Source organism: Heterodontus francisci, chromosome 7 (genome assembly GCF_036365525.1).
Source record: "Heterodontus francisci isolate sHetFra1 chromosome 7, sHetFra1.hap1, whole genome shotgun sequence".
In the NCBI taxonomy this organism is placed as follows: domain Eukaryota; kingdom Metazoa; phylum Chordata; class Chondrichthyes; order Heterodontiformes; family Heterodontidae; genus Heterodontus; species Heterodontus francisci.
Genome location: NC_090377.1, coordinates 50,774,923 through 50,789,409, shown reverse-complemented (window position 1 = coordinate 50,789,409; position 14,487 = coordinate 50,774,923). Strand labels below are relative to the sequence as shown.

Below are 14,487 nucleotides of genomic sequence, written 5' to 3'. Positions count from 1 at the left end.
ACATTTTTCCACATTATATTCCATCTGCCACGTTCTTGCCCACTCACTAAGTCTTTCCAAATCCCCTTTGCATCTTCCTCACAGCACATATTCCCACCTAGTTTTGTGTCATCCGTGAACTTGGAAATATTACATTTGGTCCCCACATCCAAATCATTGATATATATTGTGAACAGCTAGGGCCGAAGCACTGATCCCTGCGGTACCCCACAAGTCACAGCCTGCCATTGCGAGAATGACCCATTTGTTCGTACTCTCTCTTTTCTGTCTGTTAACCAATCCTTAATCAATGCCAGTATATTACCTCCTATCCCATGTGCTTTAATTTTGCTAACCAACCTCCTGTGGGGGATGTTATCAAAGACCTTTTGAAAATCCAAGTACACCATGTCTACCAACTTCCCTTCTGTTAGTAACATCCTCAAAATAAAACTCCAACAGGTTTGTCAAACATGAATTCCCATTCATAAATCCATGTTGACTATGCCCAATCAGATCATTATTATCCAAGTGCCCATTTATCATATCCTTTAGACTAAATTCTAGCATTTTTCCAACGACTGATTTAAGGTTAACAGGTCTGTAATTCCCTGTTTTCTCACTCCCTCCCTTCTTAAATAATGGAGCAACATTTGCGACCTTCCAATCTGCAGGAACCACTCCAGAAGCTATAGAATTTTGAACATAATGACACTTGGCGTTTGCGTACTGGGATTCTAAGCACCGCTTGATGCAGCCGCACACAAAAGTGGCCACCAGGATAATGGCAATGAGGTTTGAACATCGCGTCACTGCGGACACGGGGGGGGGGGGGGGGGGGGGGGAAGAGAGGAAGAGTGTCTCTATTATAATCAGGATTCTTCTAAATAAACTGAAGCTTTAACCAATAGCGTAGTATAACTAGGGCGCGACCAAATTCATGGCTGGGAAAAATGTGTCACAGACCATGAAATCTCCGGCCCTCCGTGAAATCGGCCATTTTGTGAATTTTGTGCGTTTTATTCATGGACACAAGGCTCACCTTGCTGATTGCTGGGCATGTTGTGAACATCGCGTGTTCTAGTGATTGACACAAGGCTCAAATCACTGTTTGTTAGATGAGGGAAGGCTTCCAATACAGTTTTGAGAGAAGCAGCCTCAAGTATTAACAGACAGGTGAGAATGGTAGAATGAGCAAATCAAAAACGGCCACAACCATATCTGCAGCACACTGAGTGGCAGAATTTGGAAGCCAAATTCTGCATGCCAGTGGTAGACTACTGTTTTGTACAAGCTGAAATGTTTCATTGGATCACACACTGTGGGCAATGATTCAACACCACTTTGAGTCCGAAGGCCATCACAGCAGAAAGAGAGCATCTGGCACCGCACTGCTGGAAAACGAATGTGCAAAAAAAAATCAAGCAAAGATTTCATCTCTTTTTAAGAAGTTGACAAAGAGCTCAAAAAATCATCAGTTCATTACAATGGAACTTGTGGTTGCTTTTGCAAGTGCCAACATACCATTGGAAAAACATGAAAAATCATCCAAAGCTGCGAGTAGTCATTCAACGTAATGTGCAAAATGGTAGTTGCTTGCCAAGTGCAAATTATTTATGACAGGACTACCTATCCAAGGTTTTTTCTACTACACATTGTGAGGAAATGACGTCTCAGATTAACGCATGCGAGTTGTCTGACAATTCCAACAAACTGGATGCGGAGGGAGCTGTATCTAAGCATGGACAGGTGTTAACAGCACAGAAACAGGGAATGAAGAAAAAGACAGTTGCAGGTTGCTCTATGCTCACATTCAACCACTGACTACAGTATGTAAAGAATGTGTCCTGTTTATAGACAGTGTTTTACAATACTTTGAGTATACAATAAATGCTATTTTAAACCAGAAAGCTTCCTTGTCTATTTTTGTTTTAGATCAATTTCATGGTTGTTCACGATACTTAAAATGCCATGACTGTGAAATTTGACCGTGAATTTGGTAGGGCCCCAAGTATAACAACATTCTGAAAGAAAAGCACATTGGATCAATTGAGCTCACTTCTGTAAAACTAAAGAAACAATCTTGTACTGTCATGGAATCTAATCCACTATTTTGTTATAACTTCCAAAAAATTCTTCCCAGATCCCAAAAGCAACCAAATGAAAGATTGGGATATTAATTCAGCATTAGTAACTGTGCATTCCACAATGTCATAAACATCTTGGCTCAGTGAATAGTGCTTACCCCTCTTGCCATAGTTACAGAATCAAACCCAAACTTAAATAAGCTATGATGGCATCCCCATGTTGTACTGAAGGAGTGCTGCACTACCATAGTTTCAGGTTGTTGTTAAAGATCTTAGTCGTAAAAGATGAACACCAAGATGTCCTGGTGTCTCAGCTGACCATTCCTGTTCAACAATTACCCCCATCCAGATACAGATTAACCATTTATTCACTTCAATGCTGCCGGTGGGATATTAAGGACACAGAATAGCTGCCACCTTTGCCTATAGTGCAACAGTCAATACACTTCAAATGCAGTTCACTGTGTGGAACACACTGCCATCTTTTCAATACCCCATTAGGCATTACATTAATGCAAGCTTTTTTTTTTACGCCCCACACACAGCAGACAATGCTACATGCAGAGTAAGAAAGGAGTCAAACTATTTGAGCATTGGGGAGAACATGGATGATGGGGATGTGTTGGAGGCCATTTGTCAGAGCAGAGCAGTGACTAGGGACTAACCCAGTCTTTTTCTCTTCCTGAGACTGGTGGGTCCACTGTGCTTTGCTTGCATTTCATGTTAATTTTCTGCTGAATCTGCAGCTTATTTTTTTTTTCATATGTCTTTGTTGTATGTGGAGCTCTCATGGTCTTTTCAGCCATCCCCAATATTTGCCCATTCTTCTGTCTTGTCTACATGTTAACATGATTTTATTTCTAATCTCTTTTAATGACCAGTTTTCTTTTGGCTGTTTATAATTTACACCATACATTAACTCTCTCTGAAATTGGTATTTCTGTTGTTTTTCCCTCCCCTTTCTCTCACCTTTACTAAAATCCCACGAATCCCTCAGCCTTCAGTTTGAAGGATTCACAACTTCTCTTTTCTGTTTACAGATGCTGCCCTATGCATTTCCAACATTTTCTGTTTTTCATTTTTGTCTATTCATTGCAAAATAAATGTCTTAAAATGAGTTTAAAAATGCTAGGTCAATTAAAGTTCAAATCAAGAAAAAAAATGCAACTACTGGGTATCTGAAGTAAAAACAGAAAATACTGGCAATACACAGCAGTAAGCCCAATCATTAACTTGGCTTTTAAGTTCATTATTTTGATAAGTTATTTTGGTGTTCAAACTGGAGAGAGTCAGTGACACTTTCTCAATATTGCCATCAAGTGTCACAAGCAAACACTCCCAAGTCACGTTGTAAAGCTTTTGCTACTTTGTCTCAACAATGTACCTCAATGACCTCAGAAAATCATTCCTTCCTCCGCCAATAGAAAGTTTTCCATTTACTTCCTTGTCTCAGGTTGCTAAAATGTTTTGCAACTCGTTTTGAGCTACAGACCTACATTTCGGAGAGGGAAGCACATCACCACTTCACCAAAAAGCAAGATGTGAGACACAAATACAAAAGCAACATGAATACGACCGATAAGACACTTTGCTCTAACCATATAACACAATTAATTCACTTGCATATTTTAAAACAGGCTATTACAATTTTGCTATAGAGACAGAAATGTAGATGTGTGGTGACCCTTTTTATACAATATTCAATTGGAATACCAAACATCATTCAACACATCACAGAAATCTACTTCACTATTTAGGTGATCAGTATTACTCATGGGTCATAGGTTACTGCTCATGCCTTTCATTTGACAGTATTGCTGTTATCGAGATATTTTTATTTTATAACCAATTTGAGTAGCTCGTGTAAAGCTGACAGTCTATGGTAACAGTTAAATAAATAGCAATTGGTAACTAAGAAGCATCACCAGCAACAGAATCAAAAGCTGTGTTGTGTGCTCTCTCCTCCTCAATATAAGACATTGACAGCTACTCTTCATGTCAGCTTATATAACATCCATCAGCTAGCTATTTCTTTTACCTAGGGGACATTACAGCAAACGTAATCCTGTCCTCATTTGGCATCCATACTTTCTAGTCGAGAGTAAATGAATAGCAGTCAATCGCAATGTTTCTTCAAAGGTGCATGTGTGCACAACAACCCAGAAGGTACCATGCAGGCTGCTCATAAGTTATCCTGTTTAAAATAACGTGCATGGCCTGTTCATTTCAATGCACAACAAAAAATAATCAGAGGGAACACTGGTCACTAGTGGAAATATTGATATTTGTCCCTGTCCCTTTTCCAAGGGCACTGATGTAATAAATAGACATCAATGCTGGGATTGGCCATTGTGAACCAGTCCAAGATCTTGCAAGCCACATTGAGCCACCAGGGGAAGTCCATGTCACTTATGTTGAAGGGGTGGGGAAAAGAGTTGGGAGAGGGAGGGTTGTGTGTTCTGCTGATTATCCCAGGTAAATTACAAGCAGTAATAAATTCCTTGCATGCAAATGAATTTGGTTCAGAAAGCTAATAATTTAGCACCTGTTATGTTTTCTATCATTTTAACTTGATTTTAAAATCAAACTACAAAGGACATTGTTATATTTTTGCCAATAATTTGAAATCCACAGTGTACAGATTGAAGAATGTAATATAAAGTTATGGCACAGGTGCACCACCTAGATTCCCTAGGTAACAGATTGTAGCATGGTATTGTAGTGATCAGTACTGAAACCGAGTTTAAAACTGAACGCAGTAAACCTTGTATGATCGTTCCAAAGTTCAAAATATTGCGGTTATATTTTTTATAAAAAATGTAAACATAGAACATCTATCAAAGGAATGTAAGCTAATCCATGTTAACTGAATGGAGGAACAGGCTCGAGGAGCTAAATGGTTTACTCCTATTCCTATGTTCCTACTTCACAAATTGAAACAGTTGGGATGGTGAAGGGTGGGGCTAAGAAGGGGAGTGGTGCTCATCAGTATTTTCTTCTGCGACAGTAATTAATGAAGTGGAACCGTACATGTAAAAAATCTTTGCCAGAGTAAGAACCATTTCCTTTACAATTTATGTTCTGGTAGCTTTCTAATAAATGTATTTGCATTTTTCAAAAATTATTTATGGGAAAAATACTTGCAACCTACGAAATCTCCATTATTCTGAATGAGCCCGATACAGTTGTCACTGCACATCCTTTAAATTCACATGTTATCAGATGCATTAACTTTCTAATTGCACGAAAGCTTTTTCAGATCAATTCTTATTTGCAAGAGAAACAGCATCCCCGATTTATTCAAATAAAAGTTCTGCAGGTCCTAGTTTGCATAACGAACTTTTAGTAAGCTACAAAGCATTTCTAAAATTTCTTGAGAGCGCGCAAAAGAGGAGAGGACTAACTGATTTTGTTGCATGTTGCTGGCTACAGTTCTTTTAAAAATAGGTAATTTTCTATTACCAAAATATTCCATTTAAATGTCCCATTTCCCCATTTAGCACTTTCTGTGCAGGACAGAAGATAACCAACATTTTCTCAAACAGCTGCACCACAGCAGGGTAGGAAACACTCCCAGCCAAATTTCCCAATTCCTATGGGGAACATTTCCTCCCCCTATCCTCTATATTCATTGAAGATGGCAACTCACCATGAGACATGGTGAATGTAGCTGGTAGTGTGCCAGTTTAGGTTTCGTTTTTAACAGTACTAATTACATTAACAAATCAACATTCAGATTATAAAATGCAAAACACTGAAAATACTGGAAATAAAAACTGAAAATGCTAGAAACACTCAGCAGGTCAGGCAGCATCTATGGGGAGAACAGAGTTAACCTTTCAAGTTGATGACCTATCACAGACCATATCTTTTTGTTCTTTTGCCTGCAGTACTCCCCCACTGCTGCCCACCACCACCTTTCTCTGGTTCTGTATATGCTTAAAAGCTTCTCATCTTCAGTGGCTTCCATTTCTGATGATGAGTCTTTCACTCCATAGATGCTGCCTCACCTGCTGTGTGTTCCAAACAAATATTCTTAACATATATTCCCAACATATTCTTAAAATTATAAAAAAATTGCTTTCAACTGATCAGATGTATTGAATATCCATTTCCCAGTAATTATGGAAAATACTGCACTACAAAAAGGGCAGGAAAGCACATCTCAACTGAATTATACTTAAGGTTTTACAAAAGAATAGCCAGATCTTTTCCTAGGTCAGTCACTAGTTGTCATTGAAAAATCCCCAAATATTAAAGCAACTGATACTGAGACATGAGTAGATTTTAATGCAATATTAGTGCTATTTATGCTACTAGAACACCTGTTTTATAAAGTTTTAAACATAATATGTATTCTTCCAGTGCCCCATGTTCTCTAATCTCTCATCTCTGAGATCAATAGTAGGAGAACCTACGGGAATAATTAAAGCTGGATAATGAGCTATGTTAACATACTTTTTTTTAAAATTTCCTTTAAAATTTCCTGTTATACTAAGCACATTACTTATTTTTCCTATATCTTATTTGCGTATGTGCCTTCATTAACCTGGGCCCACATTTCCTAAATGCAACCCAAGTAGCTTTAACCTAGTTCCAAAAGAAGAGTTAAACAGACATCCATGATAATGAACAGCATTTCCTGCTCATTGCTTTACTGGTGTGACCTTTTAGGTCACCCTTCACAAGCAAGAAAAACTCCTCAGCTATCTAGTTGTTGGCCCAAAGCAGCAGTACTGACAACAGTTGCTGCCAGCAGGCAAAGGTTTAGACAAGATCAAGAACTTGATTTTTTGCTAATTTTTTTAAGAAAGCAGTGTATAGGATTGAATGTGCTCTATGTTAAAACATGTGCACGTTGGAATATTTTTTCTATGTTAAAGATACTATATAAATTCAAAATGTTGATTTTCACATCAGGCTATATGAACTTATATTTTAATCAAAGTGACTCCTGACAACGCAGCCCAGCGCCGACAGCATCAGAGCAGTCCCAAATTCGCACATGCGCAGAACAGACATTTTCTGTCAGTATGGTGCTGTGCATGCGCAGCCTACATCAGCCCCCTGCTTGCCAGAACTAATTCATGCATGCGCACGAAAATGTCATCACGTACTGCAACGTCTGCTCGCCACTCGCTCCCCTCTTCACTTCCCCACCTACCTGTGGGCCACTTGCTCCCCGCCTCGCCACTTCTCCTCCCTCACTGCTCACTCCCCACTTCACTGCCCCACCTACCTGTCGGCCACTCGCTCCCCGCTCGCCACTTCTCCTCCCTTGGCCGCTCACTCCCCACTTCATTCCCCCTCGCAGTCTCTCTCCCCTCCCTATCTTGTCTCTCTCTCTACCCACCACCCCACCCCCCCCGGCTTCCCCCGTGCGGGGAAGGCGGTGATCGCAGGAGGGAGTGGGTAAATCAAGTGGCCAAAGGCGGATAAGTGGAGAGGCAAGCAGCGAGCAGACAGGCATGGGAGGCAGCAGCGAAGAGAAACGCAATGGCAGAAGGGGGCAAGATACTGTTGAGGGTGGGGTGGAGGTGATAATTGCAGCCACTGTGGGCATTTGGGTTTCATTTGTTTTTGTGATAAATTGAGCAATGGCATCTTTCCTACTGGCAGCTACCAAAAACATTGCAGACAGTGACGTTTCAGTGCATGAGGCTGCATTTGCACAAATACAGCGCCACCTAGTGGTTGCATTGTCAGCAAACAGTCTATTTTAATACCCTGTCCTTAACAGTATTTTTTTTTAATGATTTAACACATTTGTCATCCAACCCTTGTCAACATTTCAATACTCCATCTTTTGTTAAACTGTGTGCCATTATGACTGGAGAATTGCAAATGTTACACTCATTCAAAAAGGGTATAAGGATAAATCCAGCAACTACAGATCATTTAGTTTAACCTTGGTCATGGAAAAGCTTTTAGAAACAATAATCTGGGACAAAATTAACATTTCAACAAATGTGAATTAATTAAGGAAAGACAGCACTGATTTGTTAAGGGAAAATCATGTTTAAGTAACTTGATTGATCTTTTTGATGAAGTAACGGAGAGGGTCGATGAAGGTAAAGCAGTTGATGTGGTGTACACCCGCCACCAATGACGCACAGTGGCAGCAGTGTTTACCATCTACAAGATGCAATGCAGCAATGCACCAAGGTTCCAAAGACAGCATCTTCTAAACCCGCGACCTCTACCACCTAAAAAGACAAGGCAGCAAATGCATGGGAACATCACCACCTGCAAGTTCCCCTCCAAGTCACACACCATCCTGACTTGGAACTATATCGCCGTTCCTTCACTGTCACTGGGTCAAAATCCTGGAACTCCCTTCCTAACAGCACTGTGGGTGCACCGACCTCACATGGACTGCAGTGGTTCAAGAAGGCAGCTCACCACCACCTTCTCAAGGGCAACTAGGGATGGCAATAAAAGCTGGCCTAGCCAGCGATGTCCACATCCTATGAATGAATAAAAAAAAAATGTGCACAAATCGTTGGAGATTGGCAGGGCAGATTGAGAAAGCATGAGGCATACAGGATCCTGAGCTTTATAAATGGAGGCATAGAGTACAAAAACAAGGAAGGTATGGTGAACATTCATAAAGCACTGGTTCAGCCTCAACTGGAGTATTGTGTCCAATTCTGGGGACCTCACTTTAGGAAGGACGTGAAGGCATTAGAGCAGGAGCAGAAAAGATGTACGAGAATGGTGCTGGGGATGAGAGACATCAGTTACGTGGACAGATGGATGAAGCTGGGGCTGTTCACCTTAGCGAAGATTGAGAGGGGAGATTTGATTGAGGTGTTCAAAATCATGAGGGGTCTAGACAGAGTAGAGAGAGAAACTGTTCCCATTGACAGAAGGATCAAGAAGAGGACACCAATTTAAGGTGACTGGCCAGAGAACCTCAGGCGACAAGGCAAAACTTTTTTTATGCAGTGAGTGGTTATGATCTGGAACGTACTGTCCGAAAACGGGGTGGTGGCAGATTCAATTGTGGCTTTCAAAAGGGAATTGGATAATTATCTGAAGAAAAAGATTTACAGGACTACGAGGAAAAGGTGGGGGAATGGGACTAGCCAGGTTGCTCGCAGAGAGCAGGCACTGACATGACTGGCCAAATGGCTTCCTTCTGTACTGTAACCATTCCATGATCCTACATGGGGGGGGGGGGGGGGGGGGAGGGGGAGGCACAGAAAGGAGCTACTATGGTCACGGGGGAAATTACACTGATGGAAAATTCAAGTCCCTAAAATGAATAATAAATACTTTCTATACGTTCATTTAAAGATAGCAGGCGGTCTCCCGATCAGGTTAATCACCTTTGTGGGCTGTGGTGCTGAAATGTAGCTCAGTCATGGCTCTTTCTGCTCTTCTCTCATTAAATGCTTTTAGTGGAAAAGGGTTCTAGTAGTCAAGCATCAGGAAATATCAGAAGAGCTGTTGCTCTGCTGAAGAAACAAGTCACTACATTTAATTTTTATAAACTTAAAAACGTCCTTTCCCACTCTGTGCAACTTTTTTCCCCCTATTCGCTCATTTGCTCCTCTCCAAAAGCCAGTGATCACGCTAGGATCCAGTCTCACGGGCACCACCAAACCACTACAACCTTTCCCAAGTGACCATATTTCACACAGGAGCTCAGTGGGAATCAGCAAATTATTCAACCACTGGCAGCATCACAGCTCAGTGCAATTCTGTCAGCCAATGCCCATACACTTTTCATTAGGATCACTGAGCAGCAATCAAAACTGCAAACTCCAATTGATTTTCCCCCTCCTGTGCCCAGGACCCAAAGGCTATTGCAGTACCCCAAGAATTACCTGCCCAAGATCAGCATACTCTGATCAGACGAATGACTGAAACTCAGTCCCTGCTGGTTTGCACTGGTATCACACAATGCATTTTCCCAAGAAGTCATTAAGGAAGTTTTCAGCTATTAATATTTTTGATCTGCTCCCAACAGCAACCAGGTAACCACAACCCATTCAACTTTTCTAACTACAGGATTTAAATTTTTGTTGGTAGATGAGTCGCTTACATTTTACTGTGGTCAGCCATGGCTCAGCTGGTATCACTCTTGCCTCTGAATCACAGGGTTGTGGGTTCAAGTCCCACTGTAGGACTGGAGCACAAAAATCAAGGCTGGCATTCCAATGCAGTACTGAGGGAGTGCTGCACTGACAGAGGTGCCGGCTTTCAGATGAGACGTTAAACTGAGGCCCCATCTTCCCTCTCAGAGTGATGCAAAAGATTCCATGGCACTAGTTCGAAGAGCAGGGGAGTTATCTCCAGTGTCCTGGCCAATATTTATCTCTCAATCAACATCACAAAAACAGATTATCTGGTCATCATCACATTGCTGTGCACAAAATTGGATGCTGCATTTCCTACATTACAACAGTGACTACACTTCCAAAAAAAAGTACTTTATTGGCTGTAAAGTGCTTTGAGATGTCCAGCGGTCATGAAAGGCGCTATATAAATGCAAGTCTTTCTTTTTTCGAAGACTGAAAAGTTTTTTTTTAAGGATAACAATAATCGTGAGTGGGTGTACACTTTTTGTGCTCAAAGTGAAGGATGTCAGTGCCATTGAAGGGAACACTTTCTATTTCAGGCAATTAGTGTCAGTATCAAGCAATCATGGCACAAGTAAAGACCATATGCAGAGCAATGTTCCTTTCACTATATCCCAACAATGGGCTTCAGCCCCTAGTACATTGGCACATAACATCTACTCCTTATTCAAAGTTGCTTAATTAAAATTTGTCAATTCAATTCTGAGCATTAAAATCCCCACTTTGACATATTATATACATTGCTTAATTTGAATTTAGACGATTCACTTAATTTGTTTTGCAACTAAATATAAGTTTCCAGTACTTTTTTTTTTGAATATATGAACTATCAGAAGACAATAGTGACATTGCCAATTGATGACAAATTAAGGGCAGTTTTGGGCTGTAGGTACTGGATTGAAACTTCCCAAACTTATTTTCCATAGGTCTAAGGTGAATTTGACATTAGGTTCCCAAGAGAAAGGCCAGTATTTAAGCCATTGCGGCAGGCAGCTTTCCAAGGGTAATTATTTTTAAAATTAAATAGAGACAAACTCAAGGATAAGGTCATTATAACAAGTATTACTTAACCATAAATATACACTATGATTAAGAGGTTAGCACAATGTAGACTAACAGTACAAAGAAACACAAGAACTTTGTATGCAGTGCCCTATTTACATTTATGTAACATAAAAAGACAGAGGCGCAAGGGGAGAGCCAACTGTGCAACAGCCCCAACAAACAAATTTCTCTGCAGCACCTGTGGAAGAGCCTGTCACTCCAGAATTGGCCTTTATAGCCACTCCAGGCGCTGCTTCACAAACCACTGACCACCTCCAGGCGCGTATCCATTGTCTCTCGAGATAAGGAGGCCCAAAAGAAAGAAACGTTAACAGTGCAGTCGTACAACTGCCCATATTAGCAGTGTCGTTATGTCATCTAACTGTAGCTTGGAATTAAATGAGAAGTTAAATCGAGGTCCAATATGTCCAGTCAGGTAGATATAAAGGATCCCATGACGCTATTTAAGAAGAGCGGGATGTTCTCCCAGTGTCCTAACTAACATTTATCCCTCAACTGATATCACAAGAACAAATTATCTGGTCAATTATCTCATGGGATCTTGCTGAAGCACAACTTAGTTTTTGCAGTTCCCTACATTAGGACATTGACATTTTATTAGCTGTGTTGGGACAACCTGAGGTTGTAAGACACTATGTAAATGCAAATTATTTCGCAAGTAATTTCATTAGGATACTACAAAACTAAGCGAGTCTATGTGTTACAGCTGTGAGAACATAACACTCAACAAGTGAATAATTTAACACTCAAAGCTAACTGAAATAAGATTTCTGAAAGACTACATGTTCAAGACACTTTCCAGCAGCACTACTTTTTGTAAATATGAATTTATGTAAATAGTCTTCCCTCAGACAGCAATTTGTTAATTCAGTAACAAAGAACAGATGACTGGGAAAGTGCTACAAGGCTGTAGTCTAATGTGATATTTACATAATATTAAGAATAATGAATGTTACTAAATAGGACATTCATGAACCTGTTAGTTCTGAGCAGTGCCCTGTTACTACTACTGCCTCTCCTGTGGTCAGGGTACAACCTTAAGTGCCACCTTGGCTACTAGCTGATGAATCATGGAATCATACAGCACATTTGGCCCATCGTGTCTGTGCCAGTTCTTTGATAGAGCTTTTCAATTTGTCCCACTAGCCTGCTCTTTCCCCATAGTCCTGCAAATTTTTAATTCCCTTGTGAAAGGTACTGTTGCCAAGTTTGCATTCCAGATCATAATTAAAAATTATCTCCGCTGCCTCCATTTCTTTTGCCAATTTTAAATCTGTGCCCTCCAGTTACCAGCAGCCCTGCCTCCACCCACCAGTGAATTGCTTCTCCTTATATACACTATCAAAACCCCTCAATTTTGAATACCGATCAAATCTTCTAACCTTCTCTGCCCTAGGATGAACAATCCAGCTTCTCCAATCTCTCCAAACAACTGAAGTCCCCAGCCCTGGTACAGTAAATCTCCTCTGCATCCTCTTCATGGTCTTGACTCCCTTACGGGTGCCCAGAATTGAACACAATACTCTGAGGCATAAACAGTGACTTCTGAAGGTTCAAGCACAATTTCCTTGCTTTTACAGTGTATGCTTCTATTAATAAAGCCAAGGATCCATAAACCTTTCATAATCCTATAAGCTTTTCTGAACAGCCTCATCAACATCCTGCCAAAGATTTATGCATATGAACCCCAGACCTCTCCATTCCTACATCCACATTAAAATTGTACCATTTAGTTCATATTGTATCTCCTCATTTTTCCATCCAAATGCATCACTTCATACTTCTCAACAGTAAATTTTAACTGTCATGTATGTCTCTTCAATCCCATGAAATTCAATTTTGCTATAAAGTCTATTATGTGGTGCTTTCCTATGATCAAAAAGTTAATTTAAAAAGTATTTTTCAATGAAAAACATTACGTCTATTACCTAGGGAGCGCCGCATTATCTGGCCATCCTTTGGATGATGCATCAAACCAAGGTCCCATTGTCTGTTCTATTGTTTCAGTGAAAATAAAGATCCCATCGCACTCTCCTGACCAACATTCCACTCGCAACCAACATTACCAAAAAAAAAACTGGCCTTCTACCTCACAAATGTGGGCAAATTGCCTGCATAACAATTACTACTGCACTTCACAAATACATATGCTCGATCTACAATGGTGCCATAACCAATTTAAGATGTTTTCAAGTTATGTATATACTGGTCGAAAAACCTAAACTACTCTGCATTTTTTTTAGATCAACAGGAAGCTGCAATGTTCACGTAGGAATGAGGTCGTTAATAGACCTGCACTCCATTTAATGTATTCAAAAATAAGCGTTGAAGATACAGTAGTTTATTGGCTCTCATTCACTTCTAAGCGGATCACAGTCAGGGGAAGAGAAAACATTTACTCTTCACAGCAGCAGGATATGCTCAGCTCGGTTAGTGGGAGGTCTGTGCCACTAGAATGCTTTTTGTGACATCATAAACAAATGTTGCTGTGGTTCGAGAACACCTATCGCAGCTGTGGAATGCGCAGTAACATTATGAAGCGCGCGGGGATCTGCAAACACCATTCACTAAACTTCATTCATTTACTGTGTCCCACGCAACCCACAGAAAGCGCAGCACTGGCCCTTCCATGAAAACGAAAGCCCCAGTCCTTTTGTGGGAGCTCGGGCCTGTGTGCGCAAAAGCAGCGCAGTTCCTTGACACTGAACCCACCGGTTTGTTTCCGACGCTTCACAAATCCTCCGAATTCAGCTTAGGCGAGATGATTAGTCGCTGCCTTCCACCACCCTTGCTCCACGTATCTTTCCCGGCTGAACTCTTGCCTCCGCTTAACTTTTTCCAATTCTCTCTCACACCCTCGTTCTGTTTTCAGATTCTTTCATGATGGCCGCTACCCACAAAGCCCCGAGATCGCAGCTGCGCATGCGTCGGTCTCGTTCCGGGTCCCTCCTGAGTAGAGACTTTTCACTAGCGCTTTGGGCTATGGGAAGAGCTACTTCCATTACAACATTCTGCCATCCAGATTCAGTAAATTGTCAATAATCACCTTTTGTTCTATTTTCTGAGATTTAAATTAAAAATTATAAATTTTTACCAATTAAAATCACTTCTAAATGAAACCTCGTACATGTGCACTGACTGAAGTAGATTAAACTTTTTATTCCTTGTTGACTGCACAAAATTGGATAGTTTTTCAAGTATTTATAATCCAGCAGGATTCAAAAGGAACCTTACCAAACATCCTAAAGTATTCTTATATTTCCTTTATC

The 14,487-nt window shown here is 40.7% G+C and overlaps 1 protein-coding gene across 1 annotated transcript in view; it reads right to left on the bottom strand.

Annotated features, from left to right (window-relative positions):
- znf148 (zinc finger protein 148) overlaps nt 1-14,128 on the bottom strand; it is a 47,423-nt gene extending 33,295 nt beyond the window's left edge. The window contains exon 1 of the mRNA XM_068035167.1: nt 13,931-14,128. The gene's annotated coding sequence lies outside the window, so the exon portion shown is untranslated. The remainder of the gene's footprint in view (nt 1-13,930) is intronic.
- Between the last annotated feature and the right edge of the window lie 359 nt (nt 14,129-14,487).